This window comes from Oryzias melastigma, linkage group LG4 (genome assembly GCF_002922805.2).
Source record: "Oryzias melastigma strain HK-1 linkage group LG4, ASM292280v2, whole genome shotgun sequence".
Classification (NCBI taxonomy): domain Eukaryota; kingdom Metazoa; phylum Chordata; class Actinopteri; order Beloniformes; family Adrianichthyidae; genus Oryzias; species Oryzias melastigma.
Window position 1 is genome coordinate 13,614,406 of NC_050515.1, and position 6,823 is coordinate 13,621,228.

Sequence of the window (6,823 nt, forward strand, 5' to 3'; positions counted from 1 at the left end):
TGTTGCATTATGGGACTTGAGTGTTTTACCGGCACCATGAGTGAGAGTGGTGTGTGTATGAGTGACGCTCCTCACAGTGTCGGCTGTTTTGTACTGTTAAATAAATGGTGGTTACAATGTTGACACCAACTGATTTATATGGCCTGCATGTACGCCTCTTCCTCTAATAACTTGGGGTCGTGCAATGAAAAGGACACAAGTGATCTCTGGATTCAAACCTTCCAGTCATCTGCTTGGTTCTGCTCCCACCCAAATTTCTACAATATATTTCCTTCCAACATTTTTTATTATTATCAAACATTTTAGAAAAAGCGCCAATGAGCCGCAAGGGAGTGCTTAAAGAGCCGCATGCGGCTCCGGAGTCGCAGGTTGCCGACCCCCGAGTTAAGCAGTGCCAGTTATCTCAGATACCCCTGGAGGAGTAGCTACAACAGATCTTTGGAAAAACCTCTAACATCTCAGTCCAGAAAAGCTTGGTGCTCAGGGATAGCTAAGATACTGCAGAGGACCCTCAAGCTCTCCCAGGCCTCTGGTAGAGGACCAGAGTTTGGGAGGAGAAACCACCCACGAAGGGTGTAAAGGGATATATCTTTTGTACTTTGCTTCTTCTTTTACAGGAATAACTGGAGTTGAAAAACCATGGAGGACGATTATTTGGGAGTCTGAGTAAGAAACTAATTCATATCTTTTTTTTTTTTTTAAAGCTTTTTGAAAACTATGTAAAATATCCAAATGTGATATGCTGCATTTTTAAACAAACTGTTGTGTTTACAAACTTGTGCAAAAAAAAGTTTTTTGTTTGTTTGTTTTTGCTTTTTTTTTTTGCAGTAAAAGGAAGGAGCTGATAGAGAGCATTAAATCCTACAAAACGTTGAGCAATTCTGTGTCTCATGCTCGAGTTTTACTAATTGGACCAGTTGGAGAGGGAAAGTCCAGCTTCTTCAACTCCATCAACTCTGTATTTAGAGGTCATGTCACATGCCAGGCCATATCTGGAGGCTCCTCTTCCAGACTGACAACACATGTGAGTGTTTAAACTCTAAAAAAAAAAAATTAGGTAATTAGATATACACAAGTATTATACAAGTTTCATTTACTATAACTATCTCACAGTTTCGCAGCTATTCCATGAAGGCTGAACGTGGAGGCAACCCTCTGCCACTCCTCATGTGATACCATGGGACTGGAGACCGTCCAGGCAGAAGGGCTGAATCTAGATGACATCAGCAATGTTATCAATGGTCACATACCTGACCATTATCAGGTATAGGACTCTGTAATGTTCTGTTGAAAAATTTTGCTTGTAACTGATAGAAGCTATCAACTCATTTCTTCTTTTCACACATGCAGTTCAACCCCTCTGTTCCTCTGCAACCAGAAGATCAAAGATTCCGCAAGAATCCAGAACTCAAAGACAAGATCCACTGTGTGACTTATGTCATAGATGCTACCAAGATCTCCATCATGCCCCAAAATATGGAGAGGAAGCTGAAAGCTATTCGTAAGATGGTCAACTTGTCAAGTAAGCAAATTGTCAATGCTTTATGATGAGCCAGTGATTTTTTGTTTTGTTTTGTTTTTATATCACTTTATTTGAACTTTTGTCTGCTACTTTATTTATTTATTGTGCTTCTTTTAGGGATCCCTCAGTTGGTTTTGCTCACTAAAGTAGACGAAGCCTGCCCTTTGGTGAAAGAAGATATAAAAAATATCTACAAGAGCACATCTATAAAGAAAATAGTAAGGCCATTTTGAGTGTCATTTAAAAAAAGAATGCAGACATCTCAGGTCTTTTAGTCACTAAAATCTATTTAACATGTCATGGAATCCAGATGGAGGAGGCAGCAACTCGTATCGGTGTATCTTTGTCCTGCGTTGTTCTAGTGAAGAACTACAGCGAGGAGCTGGAATTGGAAACAAACATCGACATCCTGCTGCTCAGTGCGGTCATTCAGATGCTTCGCTTTGTTGATAACTACTTTGATGAGATCAGTGATCCAATGAGCAGTGCTGCAATCAAAGATTAGACATTTTCAACAATTTACATTTGTATCTTTAAGTTTTTAGTTTATCCCTCAGCTGGATAGATCAGGTTCCTGCCTTTTGATTTGCTTCTGCATTTCCTGTGTCTCCCAATAACTGCTACCCTATAGGGGATGTATCAAATGGAGAGAATACATTTCTCACGCCTAAATGTGTGACAGCCATTGACTGTATAGTTGGACTGACTGAACCCTTTCGTGATATTTCTTTATTGCAAGTTATTCAGGTTATAAACATCACCAGTCAGATGCCTAAATTAAGGTATGTGTTGCCAGCTGGTCCCACCTCAATGTTTGGCAGATTCTCCTGAGGCAGTGGAATAGGTGTGGATTTCCAACAAGTTCGCTCCTGATTGCCGACAGTGATTGCCATAGAAACAAAGACTCAGACCAGTTATTGCTTATTGTTATTGCTTAACGTTGTCTGGCTCCATCAGTCAGTCTAGTTTTCTTATAAAGTCAATGTTGACAACCAGTGGGGCTTTAACTTTGCCCACTTTACTAATTAAAAAAAAATCTTTTGAACCTCTTTAACCTGAACTACCTTTTGTAAATTATGGTTCAAATCTTTGACTAGTAATGTATTCATTGATTGAAGAGTGTCACTCAATTTCTGCAGGAATGTTACATGCAACTACCAAAGTGCCACAGTCACTGAAAACATGCCCTCTTAAGAATTGTCACCATTAGTAATTTATGTGAGCCCACTGACTTCAGAGGGGAATATTCTGGGCCTTTTCATATGTCAATATTTAAATTGTTACTCTGGTTAATTGTTTCTCATTATTATCATTTTTGTGCTGTCTTTGACCTGTCTGTAACACGTGAACCACCAGTTGTGTGAATGAGATGCATAACTGATATTACAAGAGTACTCTTTATGGAGAATATTACGTTTGATAATATGTCTTGTTGTAAATGTTCTGGACACTGATGTTCCTGGAAAAGATAAAACTGTTAGAAATAATCAGATGATGCCCTGGAAAAAATTAGAATTTGATCCAAATGCAGGGAGGGACGTGTTGATGGGATGAGCAGAATGACACAAATCAACAGTTTGAGTTAATTATGAAATGTTTTTTTCACCCATAATACAAAGTGATTTTCAATTCACAATTGACAATTCAATTTGAAATTTAACATGGGATTGCTCTTTAAAAATGTAATTTATAATTCAACATGAAAAATTATAATTACATTTTACAGTTTTATAAAAATACAATTTTAGATAAAAACAAAATCAATTGCATTTTAAACTGTTTTTTTTGGTCCTATGATGTAAATTGAAAAACGCATTTTGCAATTTACAATTCAATGTCAAATTTGCTCATGCATTTTGAAAAATTATTTTACAATCAATAATTCAGCATTCAAAAATGACATTTCAATTCATTGTTTGTTTATAATGTATTTTAAAGTAACTTGAAATCTTTTGCATCCTAATTTGCCATGTTATTTTTTTATCTGAATTTAAACTGAGAATCTGTCAGACTTTCAGACATCAGGGCAGGACCTGCCTCCCCAAGATTGCCAAGTCCCAAGCTTGCCGAATTTGTACTGGTTGTACAAGTGAATCAAATGTTGAGGTGCTTATCCAGGGAGATGGGATGTCAAAAGTCAAACTTAACATAGTAGATTTTGGCATTTCTCTCCATCATGGTATTGGAGCTAAGACATGCTGCGCATACAAAGATGTTAATTACCTCTTTCCTGTCTCTTTGTACTTCCCATTGTTCCCTCAACCAATCATTAAACCCCTAGAGAAATGCTCTTCTTTTCTCCCTTTGACTGTTTTTTTCATGTCTTTAGGGACCCACTTTTTGTTCTTGTGGTAGAGAATGACATGTTTATTGAGAGTGGTATTTTATGGAAAGAAAATAGACTCACTCTGATTTGTGGGTGCGTAATTCTTGATTTGTGCATAAATTAGGATTTGTACATGTGTATTCTTGATTTGTGCATAAATTAGGATTTGTACATGTGTATTCTTGATTTGTCTGAGTGATTCTTTCAAGTACTAATAGATTGCTCGTTTCATAATAGTTTTCTCATCAGCTGTTTTGAACTTAGATGAAACATGAAACATGAAATTTTCTTAAACAGATATTCCTGATAATTAATATAAAAAAGTCTAAACAAGTGTTTTTAAAACTCTTATCCCTTAAAAAAATAAAAAAATATCTCCCAGAAATGAGTGCTTTCGATCTGCAGCCCCACCCCTGACAGCTCCAACACTCACGGACGAAACGGGTAAGACATGAAAAGAGTCTCACCATAGATAATATTTCCACAATAATGAGCACTGATCTATAAAAATTGAGGAAACTGCGATTCTCAGCGAATATGTGAAACTGTGAATAACGAAATTTACATAAGTGGGGGAACACTGTATACGTGACAAATGTGTATCTGTTGTTTCCATGTGTATGTTTCTATGTGTTTATTTAATATGTAGTTATATGTGTGTATATGGGTATCTAAAACTGAATGTGTGCTCACTACAGAAGGAACAGGACTCTAACAGATAGTGGGTACACTGGGTGTAGTAAAACATTTGGGGCATGGGGATGAGAGTTTGTAAGGGTTTTATTTCTTTTGACTCCCTTTTACACATTTTTTTGTATTTTTTTCCTATCTTGTCCTATCATTTACTCCATCTATTCACTGCTGGAGTGAAAGATAGGACACTGCTTTTTACTATTCTATAGTACTTGTACAATTTGCACACTTTGTTTTTGTAGGCTCTTGTATATTTATATCTTCTGTAAATAATGACTATTCAACTGATTCAGCCAAATTTCCCAGCTTGGGATGAATAAACTATTATATGAATAAACTATTCATCTATTTCCTTAACCCGCTGCATCCTTTTCAGGGTCAAGGACCTGCTAAGGCCTGTCCCGCTAATTGTTGCGCGAAGGCAGGCTACACCCTGGAAATCTCGCAAACCTGTTGCAAGGCCACTCACTCACACACATTCGCACCTAGGGAAATTTAAAGACATATATCAACCTATAAAACAGGTTTTTGGACTGAGGGAGGAAGGCAAATGCCCGGAGAAAACTCCCACATGCAAAACCCAACACATAAAGGTCCCAGCCGGGAGACAGACCAGGGCCTAAACGTTATCATGCAGCCACCTATCTTATCTTTAAAAGTATATGTCCAAAATAAAATATCATTATCATCACAGTCAACACAAAATGAGGATAGACCCTTGGAACCACTATTTAAAACTGTAACCTAATTTTCATCAGACTTGGTTACTAATGTGTGGGAATTTGACAACCATTCATCAACAGCCCATGATCAGGGCTCAATGGTGATTTATATATTTTTCAGGTGAATTTATTGCTGCAAAAGGCTTAAATAAATAAGAATCTTCTTTTTGAGCACAGATAAAGGCTTTCATGCATAAAGACCAAGGTTACCTCAGGATCCTGTTTTGTTGGGAGTGGGGGATGTAGAACCACATGTGAGCATCTACAAGCATATACCCCAAAATGGGTGACAAATTTACTATTATACTGGAAATACTTTGGAGGCTACCACTGTAAAAACCATCTTTATCTGTTATTTTCCTTTCCTTTTTTTATTTTGTTTTCATTTCTAACCATTTGGTTTCTCTATTTACCCTCGTTCTTTATTCTTTATGCAACTGGAGCATTTTTTTCTTCCTACTTTCTGTTGTCTCAAGCAACAAATCTGTTTGTCATAAAAAGTGGGCAAACGTGAATTAGAAATCCCCACAAACATTTAACTGACAACTCCGACATGTTTCTGCTTGCCAAAATTTGAAGAAGAGACAATTAAATATCTTAGTTCCCACTTACCTGTAACTAAAATTTTTGCTTTCGCTTTTGATGAACTTGGTGGAACATTAATAGCGCATACAATTTTTTTTCTCATCATTTTCTTTCACCTTTCAACAAAGATAAGAGGTAAGCAACACATGTTCATTGAGATGTGTATTGCCAAATTAGCAGTATTTTTGTATGGTCTAAATATATTTTGCCTGTTTTTTGTATTTAGTGACTGATGTTACTAGTCATTTGTTTTCAGGTTTAGAAAAATGAATTGGTCTTGAATATTAAAGGGCTTAAAAAAGATAAAGAATTTGGTGTATCAGATTTCCTGGCAATATTTAAAGTTAGGAGTACAAAAAATATGTCTTACCTACCTTTTGGGCAATTGTGTAAAGCAGGAGGGGAAACATTTTGTCTGTCAAGCATGTGATTGAATTACTCCAGGATTGACAAATTGTAAAAAAAAAATGCCTGTTTAGAGAAATAAGGGAGCTGGTGGAATTGATAGGATAAAAATAGCATTTAAGCTACTTGTGCATTAGTTTCTGCCATTGCACTGGTTAAGATTACCGGGGCTAGGTCTGAATAGTTGGGATGTATTTGGCGGCTAATGTTACTTAACTTTGATTGTCAGATGTTCAAAAATGAGCTGGTGTATGTAGAAGATTTGGATTAAATACTGTATCACTGAAACATTTGATTAAATATTGTGGGAGTATTAGGGCCAATATTGGAAAGTAGGAGAAGAATTAACCCTCAAAATGAAAAGTTAGATAAGTCTAACTTAATTTTTACACAACTGTGCACATTAAACTATGAAGACAGTTAACCATTCATTGTCATTTGTCCAGGATTAACCAACCTCATATTTAATATTTTTAAAACCATGAGCGTAAATAAAGAAAAACAGAGAAATATGAAAAGAAATGGAATAGATGCAACTAAAAGAAAAAAGACCTTGTTAGGTACTTATGC